At 49.8% G+C, this 18,343-nt stretch overlaps 1 protein-coding gene across 6 annotated transcripts in view; it reads right to left on the bottom strand.

Annotated features, from left to right (window-relative positions):
- Positions 1 to 18,343, bottom strand: part of RNF157 (ring finger protein 157) — a 1,722,220-nt gene that overhangs the window by 339,005 nt on the left and 1,364,872 nt on the right. The window lies entirely within an intron of this gene.

Here is an 18,343-nt window from a genome sequence, read left to right as displayed (position 1 = left end):
CAATACAATCTCCAAAGTAAACAAGAATCCCATGGGATGTGGAGAGTGTGAACAATAAGGAAGTGGCACGATGTCGTAAGCCTGCCAGCTGATGGTCAATCAGCTTGGTTTCCCGCCATTTAGATACAAGTATGTCAGCATTAGCACACATCTACACTACACAAGAAAACATTGTGGCAAAAAGCAGGGCAGCCAGTTTTCCCAAGCGTTTTTCCTTATACAAAGACATCTGCATAATGCTTTTGCGTTAATAGTCTGAAATTACTCTAGCTCTCAAATCCCAGAAATTGCCTCCCCATCTCCCTCAAATCCCAAATAAGTATTTTCTGAGAAGTCTGAAAAGGACAAACTAACAAAGGCAAATCATGTTTCATGTCTAACATTTGAAGACAAGGCATCGCGATCTAAAAGCTTAGGTTGATTTTCCAAAAGTGTTCAAGACAAAGAGAGAAAAACCTCTTAGTGATATGTAGGATTTACCCCTTACATTACTCCTGACGCACAGGGGTAACTGGGCAGAACAGTCCAGGGTTCATGCTCATTCACACCAATAGTTCTACTTCTGAAAACATTCTCTTTATATAAAACTGTGCATACAGGAAATATCTACATTGAGGTAAGTATGCAAAATCATAAATAGAGTATTAAAAACAATGATGTGGCCCCTAAGCCATGAGTAAGCAACCATTTTGAGCAGATATCTAACAAATGGCAATACCATAGAGATCAATGGAACAAAGGCAAGAAGCAGCTCCCAGCAATAGATTAAAACAGTTAAGAGTTAACTTGTTTGTAGGTGATGCACAAGGCGACAGACAAGAGGCCCACAAAAAAGATTGCAAAGGTGAGAGAAGAATTTGGAAGCAGACAATTACACGGTCTTGTGTCCAGGAGATGTGGCTGCAGGCAGAGCGCCCAGGCATAGCAGAACAGGACCAGTGGCGGCCGGATTGAGAAATCCTTCAATAAGTAGATGAGGCTGCTGGAGTTCAATGACCAGGGATAAGAGTGCAGATATTAGTTCGAGCTTTCTTTTTTCGCGCATAAGGTTATTGGCATCAAGGACTGCAAGCAGCCATCTGGCAACAGATGGAAGGCGTGGATGGCCTGATGAATACACGATGGAGCAAGCACTTTTGGACAACATAAATAACTCTCTCTGGTCTCCTGCAACACAAAGCCTGGAGTTTCAGTGAAGCCCAGAGTAGTTGCAATGGTGGAAGATCTGACTGTTCCTGATGCATCCAGGGGAGAGCTCGCCACACATTGTTCCCTCTTGTTGAGAAGTAGCAGGATCCTCAGTACACATGACCCGTTATAGTTAGTAGACTTACAAACTGGGTTCTATGGCCTTTTCCCGAAAGCCACTTTTCCTGAATCCCTCCTGCCACTATATTTGTCATGAAGCACACAAGTCGCATCCCTTTCCAGAGCAACCGATACATTAGCCCCTGCTAACACACACACACTCTTTACATGGCAGCCTGCTTCCAGTCAGTGGGTCAGCCTCCCCATGTCTTAAATCCCTCCCTTTTTCGAAAAGCACTGGAGACCCCTGCAGCCCGCATTTCTCTTCTCCCCTTCCCTTAACCTCCCCCTCCTGCAATCGGTTTTATTTGCAAATCCCGTGTTGCTTTGAAAGCGGTGGAGCTTCATTCAGGAAAAGTGTACATGCGGAAAACGACATGTGCTGACATGAGGAGCTTTCAAAATTGCTCTGGCCCCACCGATGCACATATTCCCTGGGCTTGGAGTGACCATACACCTTTCAAGCATTTTGGCAATCAGTGGAGGCCAGCATCCTCTCCGTTTGGCGGACACACACATTGAGGACTTTGGCAAAACACACTCCGCTAGGTGCAGTTAAAGCTCGATTCTGTTCAGACAGGTTAACATTTGTAAGCTTGGAGTCGAAGTTCATGCAGAAAAACTAAGATCGCCATTCCGAACATGAAAAATGTATATGTAGTGTAAAAAAGTCAGGTGCTAAATGACTAGACTAAAAACACAAGGCAGCCATGGTGTTCTCTCGTTCGTGTTTTCTCTCTCTCTCGGAAAAAAGTGGATACCATTGCAATAAAATGGCCACACTGCGGTCTAGCGTTGTTAAAACAAAAAAACACAATGTGCTGCTATGGGCCTGCAATAAGAACAACCATCTGTGTGAGAAAACCGACCAAGGTACAGCCTCGGGCACTATTGCAGTCCACTATCCTGGTAACCATACGTGCCAATAAGGCAACATTTAAAAAGAGGAGTTGCTGTCTTCAGTGGGGCTTTGAAACAAGTATTACTATTGACAAAAATACATCAGGATGCATTAAAAGCCATCAAAAAGACTAGTGTGCTACCAAATCTAGTCAAAAAGAATAGTCTGACTGAACAATATTCGAACAAGCAAAGACCTGTTGCAGCGTTCTACAGCTCGAACGTGTGGGGGGACACACCACCTCCTGAGACAGCTCGAACATTCAGACAAGTAATAATACTTTTCAATAAGAAGCTAGAATGGTAAAAACCTAAGCACAGTAGGAAATGCAGAAAGGAACAATTTACCTACCTGTAAATATTGCTCTCCAGCATGGGTCTGGCATGGATTCACATGCTGAAGAATATTCCCCATCAGGCTGGGAATGGAATCCTCATAAAAGGAAAAACGGTTTCACTTTCACTTACAAACTGTATTTCTCCTTTAAACCAATCACTGTCCTGTGAGCCATACTGCCCCCACCCAATGACAGTCCTCTCCCTAAGCCCCTCCCATGGCAGCCATCTTCAGATATGGTAAGCACTAAAGTGGCAGTATGACCAAGAAGAGCTGAAGAGGGGACAGAGGGAGGGTTCACATGTGAAACCATGCCAGACCCATGCTGGAAAACAATAGTTACAGGCAAGTAACGTGTTCCTTCTCCTGCATGGGGTCTGGAAAGGGCTCACATGCTCATTAATAACGAATAGATAGCAGTACAGCAATACACAACCACGGGAGGTGGCAAAGCTCAACGGAAGCAATCAACTCTTAACTCCGGAACAGACTCACCTCAAGCGAACAGGTTGCGTAGCACTCCTTGACCGAATCCATGCAATTCCTGTTGATGCAGTAGAATTTCGTGAAGGTAGGTGTGGACCATGTAGCCACCCTGCAGATGTCCAGCACGGGCACACGAGACAGGAACGCAGTTGTCGCAGTGATCACTCTGGTGGAGTGGGCTCCCAGACGGCCGGGCAGCGGTTGGTTTGCCAACCGATGCCAAGGCATGATGCAGCCGGAGAGCCACCTTGAGATGGAACCGTTGGACAAGGCCTTACCATGGTTCACAGGACCAAAGTTCACGAACAGTTGAGATGTCTTCCAAAAACACTGTGCGTGCCACGTAGAACTTCAGGGCACGAGCAACGTCCAACGAGTGCAGGGCCCTTTCAGCCGGTGACAAAGGCTTTGGGAAAAAAAAGGTAACACCAAAGACTGGTTGAGGTGGAATTCCGACTGAACCTTCGGCATAAAAGAGGGTTGCGTCCGCAGCACCACCCTCGACTCGCGGATAGCCCGGTATGGCCGTTTGAAGGATATGGCCTAGATCTCACCTATGCTCCTAGCAGAGGTGATGGCCACAAGGAAAGCTGTTTTCCAGGAGAGGAACTTGAGAGGTTCCTGATGCATAGGCTAGAAGGGGGCCCCCCCAATGAGCCTCGTCAGCACCATGTCGAGTTCTCACACCGGGGCAGGAGTCTTCATCGGGAGGAAAGATCGAAAAAGTCCTTTGAGGAACTCCTTTACGAGTTGATGAGACCAAAGTGAAGATCTTTCTGGAGACCTGATGTAGCAGGAGATAGCCGCCAGATGTACCTCGATAGAGGAGTCACCAATCCGGCCTTGGCCAAAGATAGCAAGTATGGAAGAATCGGAGGGGCTGACACCCTCAGAGGGGTAATCTCCTGAGAATGGCATCATGTAGCAAAACGCTTCCACTTCTGACCGTAGCACTTCAAAGTCGAGGACGACCTGGCCTTGGCAAGGACCTCCCGGCAGTCCACAGGCAACTCATATCCTCCAAACTCTAGGGCTGAAGGAGCCAAGCCCTCAGGTTCAGTGATCCTGGGTCGTGGTGAAGGATTGTACCTCCTTCTCTGGTGAGAAGATCCAGAAACAATGGCAGCTTGACCGGGGGCGACAGACACGCAGAGAAGGTTTGAATACCAAATCTGCCTCGGCCACGCCGGGGCAATGGGTATCATCTTGCATTGGCACTGTGAGTGGGCTGATGACTCAGCAGGAGAGGCAACAGAGGAAATGCATACACAAACTTCGCTTGCCATGGGAAGGAGAACGCGTCCCCCAGGTTCCTCGGTTGGTGGAATCTGCTGGCAAACGTCTATTATTTGGAGTTTGCCGCTGTAGCAAACAGATCGATCTGAGGCCTGCCCCACTTGGTAAAGATGCAGTCCACCTGGTCCTGCCGAAGTTCTCACTAGTGGCAGGAGCGCAATTCCCTGCTGAGGGAGTCTGCATGGGTGTTCTTGACCCCCCCCCCGTCAGGTGAAGAGGAACATCGCTTGTCTGCTGGCCCAGCGCCACAAGTCCTGCGCTTCCTTGGGGAGCGCCCCCCCCCGTTTCTTGATGCAGAACATTGTTGAGGTGTTGTCCATGAAGATCCTCACCCCGTTGCTCTTCAGAGATAGAAGGAATTACTTGAGGGCCCAGAACACTGCCCGTAGCTCCAGGATGTTGATAAGGAGATCCTTCTCCTCCGGCAGCCACAGGTCTCTGGCGTGCAGACATCCGGTAAGGGCTCCACAGCCTTCCAAGGAAGCATCCATGGTGACTGTCTCTTGGTACAGAGAGCTTTAAAACCCTGTGTGCCGGGCGATGTTGGAGTGTACGCCCCACCAACTTTTTTTTTCCCCCCAAAAATGTTATTTTATTCGAACAAAAACAATACAAACCACACACGCAGTGTATGCATCAACAATACAAATGTTTATTGAATTATTCTGGTCACTGCTTCCTCCCTCCCCCACCCCTTATGAGCCTATTTGTTCCAAACCCTCTGTATCTGCCTCACGTGGTGGGGTCTCGCAACCCGTGGACCCGGTCAGGTTTTGTACTGTTCCAAACAGTTCCGCTATTAATAATCTCCATGCCATCAGGCTTCCTGCCTCCTCCTCTCCCCCTATAGTGCTTGCCTCTTGCCATACCATGGTTTCTGACTCCGCCCACTTTTGCAAATCCTTCCACCACACCTCCACCTGTGGCTTATGACATGTCTTCCATCCCATGTCAATCCTTTTTGCGAGCACATATGCTAGGTTTTTCAATTTGTTAACATGCTTAAGTTTCTGCGGTCTGGGGAACCCGCCCCAGCAAGCAAGCCCATGCTGTGTTTACAATCATCCCGACCCCCTTTTCCTCTAGTTTTTGTGCTACTTCCCCACAGAAGCGCTCAATTACTGGGCATGCCCAGAACATGTGCACCATGCCAGCCTTTTCTTCATCACATTTGGGACATGCTTGGCTCCCAGCATCCTTGAATCTAGAAATCCTTTCTAGTGTCATGTATGCTCTATGCGTGATATATAGCTGTATCTGTTTGTCTCGCATTTCTTGACACCTTGTGGTATGCCAGAGCACGTTCCCACATCCCATCCTCTAGCGGGGCACCCACCTCTGCCTCCCAGTCTAGTCTCAATTGTGTTAACTCCTTCCTGACCTTGGTCATCATCATCTCATACAGTCTGGAAATCTCATGCCCCCCTTCTGTCATATCATATATCATGTCTATAATAGCATCTGGTTCTCCCGCCAATATCATTTCAGGCCATGTTCTCCTGATTCTCTGTATCATCCTGTGATATGTAATATACTGGCCCATGTGTAACCCCATCTCTTCCCCGAGTACTCCAAACTCTGTGATGGTCCCCCTCCTGCCAAACATCCCCCATTGTTACCACTCCAACCGCCTCCCAGTGGTTCCTGAGGATCATCCTCAGATGCTTATCTTCCCCCGCCAGTGCGACTAATGCACCTGCGGGGAGCATGGGTATGGGTTTTCCATCATCTGGCACGCTCGGCGCCACATCTCCCACCCGAGCTTCATCATTTTAGGACGCCCTTCCATTTCTGACTTGGGCAGCCAGATCATTTCTTTCAGATAAAATGGGGCACAATCCTGTCCAAACAATCTGGATTCGGGGGTCAGTTTGTCTGAAAGCCACTTAGCTATATATTGCAGTTGGCTTGCGATATAATACATCTCATAATTGGGCAGCTTTATTCCCCCCTTTTCGTAAAAGTTCTGCAGTTTCCATAATGCCACTCTATTCTGGGTGCCATGCCAAAGGAATTCCCTACACATGCTATCCAGTTTGGTGAAACATTTCTTGGGTATTAGATATGGGATATTTCCAAAATAATACAGGAGTCTGGGCAGGAGCACCATCTTAAGCATCGCCCCCGTCCCATCATTGCTAGGGGCAACTTCGCCCAGAACTTCATGCACTTCTCAATTCTCCCAATGGCGGTATTATGTTTATGCTCTTCTTCCACAGTGTGGTACACGTCTATTCCAAGATACCTAAATGTGCTAACCGCCCATGGTATTTGCAGCACTGGTAACCTCTTCATAGAGATTCCTTTGTAACTACCTAGCGGGAAGATACTAGATTTCTGGGGATTCACCGCTATGCCAGACAGCCCAGCATATTTATACAGTGCTTCTAATATGTACTGGAGATTTTCCTCCGGATACCTCAGGTACAGCAGCAGGTCATCAGCATGCAGAGAAATCAGGTGTCGTTCTCCACTCACCTCGATACCTATTTCGTCGTTTTGTTGCCTAAGGTATATCGCTAAGGACTCCAAGGCTAATATATAGAGCATTGGGGACCATGGGCAACCTTGCCTGTTGCCCCTTCTTAGTTGCCATCTGTCAGATATCACTGATCCTGTTCTGACCCTATCTAACGGTTCACTATATAACATCATTGCCCACCTTATGTATGCAGGCTCTATTCCATAGCTCGCCAAGGCGGCAAGCAGCCATGGCCATTTGACTGAATCAAAAGCCTTGACCGCGTCTAAGGACACAATCGCCATTTCGTCCTCATTCCAGCTCCCCCACTCAGCCACCCGATGGAGTCATCTATGATTTTGAGTTATATTTCTATTCGGGACATAGCCTGTCTGGTCTGGGTGTATTAGTTTGCCAATAACTCTGCGCAATCTGTTCCCCAGGACAGCCGTCAATATCTTGCTGTCCTGGTTCAACATTGACAGAGGTCTGTAGGAGCCACAACTATGCCCAGGCTTGTTGGGTTTGGGAAGCGGTATTATGATCGCCTCTCTAAGTGACTCCGGCAGCCGTCCCACCTCAAACGCCTCATTGAACATTTCTAGCATTGGGGGGAGCACTTCCTCCTTATATACCTTCTAATATTTCGCTCGGGGACCCGTCTGACCCCGGGGTCTTACTGGTGGCCAGCTGCCTCACCACTTCCTCCAAGGTAATCGGTGCATCCAGCTCTTCCCTTTCTTCCACACTTATCCTAGGCAATCCTATGTCCTCCATTGTTTCCGTGATCTCTCCAGACTACTACCCCCCTCATCCCCATATAGTACCTTATAATATTCAGCAAATTCCTGATTAACTCCTTCTTGAGTGTCAACTACACTCCCATCTTCTCTCGCAATCGTCCTAATCGTGGGTCTGGGAGTTTCACTCTTATAGAGCAACGCCAGAAGCCTTCCATTTTATCCCCTCGCGCATGCTGTCTCTATGTATTTTTTAAAGTTGAGGTTACATAGTCTCTCCCATTGCTCCGCACATTTCTGCTGCAGTTTCAGTATCAGTTCCATGTCTGCACCTCCCTCCTTCAGTACCTTTTCCAGTTCTCTTTCCGTTTCATGCATATCAGCTAAAATCCCACCTAGTAGGCCTTTCGATTTAGCTATGGCTACCCCTCTCATCACCACCTTGAAGGCTTCCCATAGTGTGCTCGCCGAATCAACGCTACCTGTGTTGGTCTCAAAGTAGTTTACAATCTCCTCTCTTACATCTTCCCTGAAGACGGGACCCTTAAGCGCCTCTGGCCGAAGGCGCCATGTTGGAATCCTTGCCCTCGGGGGGCAGTATTGCCACCCAACGGCCAGGGGTAGAGTGGTCCGAAAGGACCCTCGCTTTATATTCTGCTAGGGTACACTCCATCACCACGTCCGACGTGGCAAAGACGTAGTCCAATCTCATATGCAATTGCTGCGGGGCAGAGTAATGCGAGTATTGCCTATCTTGGGGGTGTCTTGTTCTCCACACATCCGCTAGACTGAAGTCGTCCAGCAGAGTCTGCAGCGCTTTAGCCACTGGGGCAGGTCTATCCATCTTCCAATCCGATCTATCTACCCTAGGGTCTAGTACACAGTTAAAATCTCCTCCCCAAATCACTGCCCCACCCATGCATAGGCTGAGGTTATGGCACAGAGTTCTGAAATATGCCGCGGTATTTTGGTTGGGGGCATATGTAATCACAATGCTTATCTCTCTGTTCTCCACTAATCCTCTCAATATGACCATTCTCCCATCTGTTTCCGTCACTACCTGTAGCTGTTGGAACGGGACGTGTGGCATCACCCAGATGAGTACTCCTCTAGCATAGGCAGAGTATGCCGAGCCCACCACAACCCCTTTCCATTTCTTCACCACCGTCTCCATCTTTTCCCGTGTCAGGTGCGTCTCTTGCAACAGTGCAATATCTATTTTTTGTCTGCGCATGTACAACATAGCCTTATTCCTTTTTAGATAACTATTAAGACCCCTGACGTTCCACGTAATTATTTTAAGGTCCCCCATGACCCATTAGAATCCCCTTCCTCCTCCAACTGGCGCGGTCCAGATCCCACTTCCATCTCAATCTATATAGGCTTGCTTCCCAACTCAAACTCCCTTTAACCCCAAACACCCTCACATCCCTCCCACCCTCCCCCTTTCCCTTTCCCAACTTCACCCTCCCCAACTGTTGCCCAGCTCCATACCTGGATCTCAGGCACCCCCGCATCTAGCCCTTTCTGGTACAACCCGTACTCGCGGCTCAGCAGGGATAGGCCGCCCTATTAGCCGCCTTTCTACTAGATCTCGGCGGTAGGTAAGTGCAGTCCTGCCGGTCCTATTTCTTTAAAGTTGCTACGTCCAATACATTTTCATTAGCTTTTGACAAACTATATTCCAGTCCCATAAAGTCACAAAGTTCAAGGGCTACGCCGTGTCTATCAAGCAATTCAAGGCGCTATATCCGGATTCCCCGCTATCCCCCGCACAGGATACATGACATAGTGTCTTCACTTATCGTGTTCCTGGGATTCTTGTTCCTCGTTCCTCGCCGGGCAGCCCTGTAGATCTAACCACAATTCCACATCCTCCGGGGAGTCAAAGAACAGCGCTCTGCCTTTGTGTAGAACATTCAACTTTGCAGGGTACAACAACATGTATTTGATGTCTGCCGCACGTAATCTTCTCTTAACCGCAACATAACTATATCACTGCCTTTGCACCAACACAGTATAGTCGTGGTACGCTGTAACCCTAGAGGAGGCCCTTTCTATCGTGCCGCCCTTACGAAAATACTCCAAAATCTTTTCCCCGTCTTTGTAATTCAAGATTTTCTCAATTATCGGCCTCGGAGGAGCTCCAGGCCGTGGTTTCCTCATAAGGGCTCGATGTGCCCGCTCTACCGTGAACCCCTGCAAGAGTTTGTCCGCTCCCACTTCTTGCAGGATCATGTTCTCCACGTAATCCGTGGGGTCCTGGCCTTCTTCTCCTTCAGGCAGGCCGACCACTCGGATGTTGTTCCGTTTCGCCCGTCCTCCTGCTTCCTCCACCCTGTTTTCGAGGTTGGCAATCTGCTGTTTGAGCATGTGGACCTCCTTCGCATTGTTCGTGCTTACATCAGTGTTGGTCTTTACTGCGCTTTCCAATCCGCTAGTTCTTTCTGCTAGCGCTCTAACGTCCTGCCTCAGCAAGGTAACTTCAATCCCCACGGCATCTATTTTATTTTCTAGGGTTGTCCGCAGTTCCGCCATCGCCGTGCCCCACTTAGCACTCGAGGCCGTTATGGCCGCTAGGACTTGTTGATTTTCTCCTTCAGGGGGGTCATCCCCCGATGCCTCTCCAGTCTTTTGTGCCGGGGTTGAAAGGGCCTGTTGCGCCTTCGCATAGGTGTCCATAGTGGGTTGCTTACTCCTGGACTTCACCCCTTTCACCGACATCCTGCCGTCTCGCTTTGTCATATATCAGCTCACCTGTGTCACTGTAATTTCACCTCTTCAAGTCAGTGCTTGGGTGGCCTCGGTGGGTGTCAGATTCCGTTCCTTCTCCTCCAGCGCGGAAGCAGCACGAACACCTGCCTCCCCTCGGCGGTCTTGGCGCCTGGCTTAGGGCAAAACGCAGGCCGCCGTGACCCCCTTGGGGAAAGAGGGTTAGGGTCCTTGGATTGGATGTGTTTCGGATAGTTAGGTAAACCGGATTGAGGGTTAGGAATCTGGTGGTGGGTAGGTAGGGGGAATTGTAGGGAAAACATGCTCCTGAGCTCCCGTCCTGTGAGCTCCTCCACGAACCACGAACATTCAGTTTTGGTTCACACTCACACTCTCGTATGTGCCTTTGCACTAAGTCACTCTGTAGCATTGTTTTGTGCGTGCCCCTTGCCACTTCTGGTTAACCCGAGGCGCAGCACTCAGTTATGGTTCAGCACTGAGTTTGCCCCTAGTTACCAAAATAATTCCCCACACCAATCTGCTTTAACATAGAAGATTCACAACATATAAGCAATACGTTCTTCCCCGAAATGAGCTACTGCTCTGCCCTTTCAATAGTACCCAAACATAAATAAATCAGCACTTAGTTCTGGCTGTTTGTGTCCATTCACGAAGGGGAAGTTCACACAGTAGTCGGTAGTTTCCGCCACAAGAAGCAGCGCCGAAAAGGAAACAATTAGTATGCTCTTTCTAGACTGCGCCCGTCTCTTGTTAGTAAAAGCGCATGCTAGTCTGGTGATGCCACATGTTGATAGTGTTCTGCTCTGGGCTGCAACAACAGATTCCCCCCAGGGAGCGGGTCTCCCTTTGATCTCCCTCCTTGGATTGTCTTTGCAGGGTTACCAGGATCCTTCCCTCTCACAAGCGGCTGTTCCGATTGCCGTGGAGATTAGGGAGAATTAGAATAACTTAGCTTTTGTCTCGGGGCCGCAGGAGCTTTCTGCAGGCGAGGTCTGGCCCCGCGTCTAGCCCGGAGATCCTCTGGGATGCGTCCGTTCTGGCAAAAAGCCGAGCGCAAACAAATTTGCATAGTTCGCGCATGCGCTGGAGTTCCTGCACGCATGCGCACACGCTCGGGCGTATGTGTGGGCATCGTCCTGCACTTTGCAGGCTCCGTGTGCGTGAATGTAGGTCCTGGGCAGTAGTTTTCGTAGCTAGGCATGCTGGGAAGTGTAGTTTCTTCCTGGTTCTGTCTTTCCCTGGCTTTAGCATGGTGCTGCAACTAGTACATCTGCAAAGGGGGCAAAGGTGACATCTACTTAAGGTGGCTCCTACAACCTTAGTACCCCCCCCTTGACCCCACGCTTCCTGACAGTGGGCTACCCTGCTATGTGGCACGCAGGCTCGACCCTGGAGTGGGCTTTGTCCTCCCACATGTCCCCCCTATGCCGCGTTCTTGGTGGCATGCTTCCGGGGCCCGTGCTCCCAGTGGTCTTTAATTGCTGGGTACTTCCGCGGCAGAAAGAGTTCCGTTTGTGGGCCTTTTTATTATATTGCAAGCATTACAATCCGCCCCATCCGTTCATACATTTCGTGCCAGGTGTCCCTGCATCTCAACAGTATGCAAGTGATAAGCCACCTCTGATGCTTATTGCACACTATGGCGTGCGTGGTTTTGCCCAGCAGTCATGGTGTCCCCATACAGCTCAAACTCAGCTGTTTACTTAATGTCTTAGCCATGTATGGGGTTAGTACCTGGGCGTGTGATGTAGCCCGGCCAGCTTCCACTGTGCTTTGGTTTGCTGCTGTTACCTAGCCGGGTGGCCCTAATTGTAACCAGATGTCAATGTAGTCAGTGTGCACTTTCGCACACTCAGTGCCCAGTCACTATTGTGACAAATCTTGATTAGTTTCACTGTTCCGTTTGTTGTGGCCTCAGAGCACTGATCCGTGTGTCCCGTGCGTAGGTGTACCGTTGCTGCCTATGGCGCACGGGACCACACCGTCTGCCAGCACACACCACTTTATGCCGCTGTCTGCCAGCTTCCACCGTCGCAGCCCGCTTGTCCCTACACGGCACCCAGCAGTCGTCGAACGCTGCTCTGCTTTCATGAGTGGCTGGGAGCCGTGCTGCTGTAAGCGCTTACTGTTACTTTGTGTCCGTCTGCGGGCACTGCTTTGATGCTCGGCCGGGAGCACCGCCTCTTCCTTTCGCCGTTCAGTGCAATGGTCGGCTCTTATTTCCTTTAGCTGACGTCTCTGCACTCTGTGCGGGTTCGGCAGGGTCCCGCAGTCTCCTCAGGCAGTGAAGAGCCGCTTCAGCACACGGCGCTTCCTCGTAGGCAGTAGCAATCACAAGTTGCTACATGTATCCGGGCCCGGGGGCGCCATATTGCAACACAAAGCGAAGCTTGCCCTTTGTTACTGCAGGCAGCCCCTCCCTCACAGTACGTGTAATGCAGCAGCAATCCGGTATTCGCAGGGCAGCAATGCCGCTCCCTTTGTTGTCCGCCATCTTGGCAACAACGTTTCCACAAAGCCGCCACACAAAGTTAATTATCTCCCGATCCGCAGACATGGTTGACTTGCCCTTCAGGATTCCTGCTGTAAATGTATTCCAACAACCTTTCCTTCAGTTTCAAGTCTCGAATAGCATATTTGTAGCGTAGTTTCTCGGACAAGAGTCGGATCATCAGGAGCTCTGCACGGAAACACGACCTAGTCCATGGCTAGTTAGCCACGCCCCTGTATGCCCCACCACCTTATCGCTGACGGAACTCGTCATCCAGAGAGATCTTGTCCCCGAAGCTTCCGGACGTCTGTATCCAGCGAGCACCCAGGAACTCCTGAAGAGGTCGCATCTGTAACCTGCATACCCGAATGATGTAGATGCAGGACGACATCATGCCGAGCAACGACTTGGTTCGCACTGTGGGTGTCTTCATCGACAACAGCCGCTCTACCTTCCATTGAATGCCTGCTACCCTCTCTTCTGAGGGTGACGCCAGGCAGGACACCGTGTTGAGTCTGGCTCCTAGGAACAGCACATTCTGCGATGGTGTCAAGCAGGACTCCGGATAGTTGATGAAGAATCTCAGATCCGTCCGCAACTGGACGGTCGCCTCCATGTTTCCGATGGCCAACTCCTGTGAGCGGGCCCGGATGAGCCAGTCGCTGAGGTATGGGTATACATGTACACCCCATAGACATAGATGGGCCAGCACCGGTGCCAGGCACCCTGGGGACTGAATTCAATCTGAAAGGTAGGGCCTTGAACTGGTAGGGCTGGCCCTGCACTACGAAACGCAGAAGCTTTCGAGGTTTCTTGTGAATGGGGACGCTGAAATAGGCGCCATCCACGTCCAGCGACTTCAAGAAAAGTCCCCTTCCTCCATTTGGCTGAGCACGTGCTGCAAAGCGACCATCCTGAACTTTTGTGACTTTAAGTACATGAGACGTCGTAGGTCTAGGATGGGTCTCCAGCCCCCCGTCTTCTTTCTGACCAGAAAGTATCTGGAATAGATTCCGGAGCCCCAGAGTCGTTGGGGAATCAGCTCTATCACCCTTTCACGCAGCATAGCCTGTACCTCTTCTAGGAGCTGAGGGGTGTGCTTTTCCCCGACGGGAAACCGGAGGGATCTGCGGACACCTTCGTTGAAACTCCAGGGTGTCCCCTTTGGCAAGAGCATCCAGCACCCATCTGTTGGTGGTGATCTTTCTCTACTCGCTGACAAACCTAGTCAGCCGGCTGCTCACTGGGGTGCACGCTTGGGGCCCCGACGACCCGGCCAGTTCAGGCCTGTTTTGGGGCCGGCATCCTGCCCTGCGGACGACAGCGACGCTGTCCTCTGCTACCGTAGGCCTGGGAATGACCGCTGAAGGTTTCTTTGGTCGTGGATCTGGAAGGCCGACGATAGAAAGAGGAGAAACCATTGGAAGACCTGTTCAACTTTTCCCCTGGAGGAGCGAAAAGAGCGTTGCTGCTGGAGAGTGCCCAAGGGCTGAGCCGTCTGTGTCCACCTTGACGGCCTGGAGGGACTCGTCGACGACCTACCCAAAGAAGTTATCTCCGTCAAAGGGCATGTCTAACACCTTTGCCTGGACTTCCTGTCGGAAATTTGTGGCCTTCATCCAGCCTTGTCGAAGGCATACACTGTTCCCCAAGTGCCAGAACGACATACAACGGCACTGTAATGGCGTGATCAGACATAACTTCTCCCTCCTGGAAAAGACCGATAGCCGCCATCCTCTTATCGTCTGGGAGGAACTCCAGAATAGGGCCCAGCTTGTACCACAGCTCCATGTCGTACCTGACTAGGATCACTAACTTCTTGCCCTCGCTGTCTGCAGGGACCGAAGACGAGGACAAATTAGCTGACAGTTTCCTTGCGATACCTCGGAATCCGGCGATGGTTGCGACTATTGGGTGCAGAGTACGGCACCCAATACTTCTACTCCAGCCTATCCCACTTGCTGGAGCCATGCAAGGGTTCTTAATGAGGGCCAGGCGCTCTTCCTACACATCGTCCAGAAGGGGAACCACCATGAGTGTCTTCCTCCTGGCTTCGTGCCTCTGGTACAAGAAACCCTCCTTGCTGGTTTCTTCAGACACACGCTGAAAAAGCTTGGAGGCTCTGGCGATCATAGAGTGGAACGACCCCTCCTTGTCCAGTGGGGACGCCCTAGGTGGCACATCCAAATGCAGACTCGCCGCAAGCTGCGACGATATCCTTGTCGTGGCCGTATCCGTCCCCGTGTCTAGGTCTGCTGGGGGATAAGGGCCAGACGTGGGTGCAGAGGCTGAAATGGGGGCGTCGGATGACACTTCCACTTTGTTGGCGGCTGAACGGGTGCCTGGGGACCACTGGAACCGGGCCCAGTGGCATCCTCTTCTGGATCTCCTATACCAAGGTGTGAAGGGTTGACAGAATGTCCAGAGACACATCCCTCAGGTTAACTGGCGGAATCTGAAAACTGGGCTCTGCACCGTTGTCTCCGTCGTGCGCCATGGACCGTGTGCAAGAACCCCTGGTCCTCGTCACCTGTGGACGAGACCTCCATGGCTTGAGCCACGGCCTGGGAGGGCTGTTTAGGGTCGTCCTCGCCCTTCCACTTCACCCCGCCCCTGTGGGGTTTGAACCGGGGCCTGAGCCGGTTTAGCACCTTCTGGTGTGCCAGCAGACTTTGCCAAAGTCACTGCGATGGTGCCACGCCTAGGTGGCAAGGACACCTTCTGTGCCTTAGACGTTGAGAGCAGCTGAAACCAACTCTATCGTCGACAAAGTCTTAGCCTGCACCAATTGTGCCTGCTTAGGAAGTTCGGCCTTCTCTGTCCACGGCTTCTCAGACTTCTCCCGCATATTTCCTTTCTGGGGAGGAGCTCGACTACTGGCTGGCAATGGAGGCGGAGGGTGATGTCGATTGTGCGCTGTCCACTAAACCCACTCACTCCAGGCCTACCAGAGTGGCATACTCCAACAGGATCACAGTACCCATAACCCGCAGAGTCCATGCGGGCAGCACCAGTTTCCCCAACTATGGCTGCCACCTTCTACGCCCTCCCCTCTCACATCAGGTCGATTGCCTCTCATGCAGCCTTCTGGAAAGCCATCAAAACCAGGCTCTTTGTTTGACAAATGCACATGTACCTACTCTATGCATCTCTGCCAGTGTACCTATAATTACATGCATGTACCGCTATATATGTAACCAAACTACCTGTACCAAGTTACTTTTGCTGGGCCGCATTCCTGTAACCCTAAATTAAGCCTTCTTACGCTCCGATTATAGTGCCTCAATGCCTGTGGGCTGTAGTGCGCTCTACAAATCCAAAAATAAAATTAAAATAAAAACTGAGACCCCGGTGGACTCAGACTTGCGGTTCTTGGCCTTGTCTTTGGCCCCCATGGATGAGGAGCCCTCAAAGGACTTAGAAAACCGCTCCACGGACTGGCCGGTCCTGGGTGAGGCATGACCCTGCTCGGAGCACGGTCAGAGGCCTTGGTGTTAAGGCATGCCATCCAGTCTATGCCTATCCGCCGTTTTCTTGGAGAAACCGAGGCATATCTCACACTCTACTTTCTTGTGGTCTGGATGCAGGCAGCAGAGGCATTGCAGGTGCTTGTTTTCCACAAGCACGTTCCGTAGCCCACACTTTGTGCAGGGCTTGAAGATTGACCTTTCTTCCTTCTTGGATGGGGGCAGTATGACTCAGAGAACAGCTATTTTTTTTTTTGTTTAATCAAAACAGATTTTCACAATACAATACTTTCTTGACGATTCCTAAAAGTAGATCAATGCTTATCCAAGTGTTGCAGTTTAATTTGCAGGTTTTTGCGTGTGACTTGTTGCTTGTTGACGGACGTTGCCGTTAAGTAGGTTTTGCTCAATGTGTTCTAACATTTTAGCCGTAGCAATTTGCCAGGTAGTTTTATCGCCTCCAATGAGCCTGCACCACCATGTGTTTTCTTCATGTAGGTTGTCAAAACCATCCAATTGCAGCAAGTACTGCTGTTTGCTGGATGCAGTGGCAGGACATACCATATGTAAATGTCTTATAGTCTCTTTAATGGGATATATGGTGTTGTCGCAGAATCTACAACCCTTTGTTTGGGCTTGTCCTCTGATGTGTAATATCTCATTTGTTTTTAATAGATTGAGTCGTGCTCGCAAGATTAAGTTTCGAGCCTGTTTGTTCGGAAATTGCTTTATAAAACTTCGTAACTCATTTCTTTTCAACGTGTTGGGTGGCAAATGAGAGGTGAGCTGTAATTTGGCAGACGTATCTATTGTCCTTGCCTAATCTGCATCTTTGATTTTTCGTAGAACTTTACATGGGTTACCAATAAGTTCTTCGTCTGATGCAATTTCGTGTAGCACCGCAAGATTTTCTTCTTGCTATGCCATCAGCATGACACAACATTTGGTGTCCATTTCCCGTTTTAGCATATTGAATATCTTGTTGCTGCTGTCCATTCTGGTCTTTCTGAAAAGCATGATGGTATTGCAGGTCACTGTGCATTCTAATGACTGGAGACTTATTTTGTTCTGCATCAGCCTGGTGCAGTTTGTGACTATGCGCCCTCACCCATGCTTTATATCTTGTCTTAATGCCTTTGATGATTTTGGGCACTTCTGCTGGCGTGTTCTTGTGTGCACCTCGTAACGCTTTTCTATATTCACGCCTTTTTTCAATTAACTCTTTATTATATACATGTTTTGTGTCCCATTTTGTTGCATTCCCACTTCTTTTTGTGCGGGATCAGCAAGGGTTGGTAGTCAACTGCATTCTTTGATTCTGAATCTAAAGCTGCTTTATATTTTGTTGTCACTTTGATGATGTCCCTGGCGCTTATTTTTATCCGAATACCTTGAGAATACCTTGAGCATCAGGCACGACTTGAAAGCTTGAGTAGTATTATTGTTTACTAAGTGCCACGATGTTTCTAGCAAATTGTGTAACGGTTATGAGACGAAGATGTAATCGATCGTAGATGCAGAGAGTGCACGCTCCCACGTTGGTAATCTGAGTGCGGAAATGCATCGTCCAGATTATGCAGCCCATGCAAGCTGGTAAACTTGAGCCATTCTTTGCCTCGTTGTTCTATGGCATGAGGGGCTACGGTTGATCTTGCATTTTTTGTTGCTTTACAGATTGCATTTAAATCTCTGCATGCGAGAATTGTTGTCACTAGATGTTCAGACATGGCTACCGTCTATTGCATCCTCGCACAGTGCAATATGTTTTTTTGCACTTGTTGTTGCGGGATTCCAATAGGTGTTGACTAAAATGGCTTTTGTGATCTCTGCTTTTTGCTTCCTTGCATCTTACCAGGAGAGTATTACTGCCAAAATTGATTGATTTGCGGTTATGGTTTTTTCAATTGATACTCCACAACCGTTTCGACATGCCATCATCAGCCCTGAGGTTGGTCGCCCTTTACAGCCTCTGGCGGCTGGTGCTAGAATAATCTGACAGACTTCCATCATTGGCATTTGTTGCAGCCATGTCTCCTGGAGACATATCAAACTCTCCAAGATTTGGTCCCCCTGGAACCGTCAAATCTGAATGTCCTCGCATATTCCAAGAGCATAGAGTTACTT

This window comes from Ambystoma mexicanum, chromosome 3q (assembly GCF_040938575.1).
Source record: "Ambystoma mexicanum isolate Mex_15411 chromosome 3q, UKY_AmexF1_1, whole genome shotgun sequence".
NCBI classification, from domain to species: domain Eukaryota; kingdom Metazoa; phylum Chordata; class Amphibia; order Caudata; family Ambystomatidae; genus Ambystoma; species Ambystoma mexicanum.
This window is presented reverse-complemented; position numbering and strand designations above follow the sequence as displayed.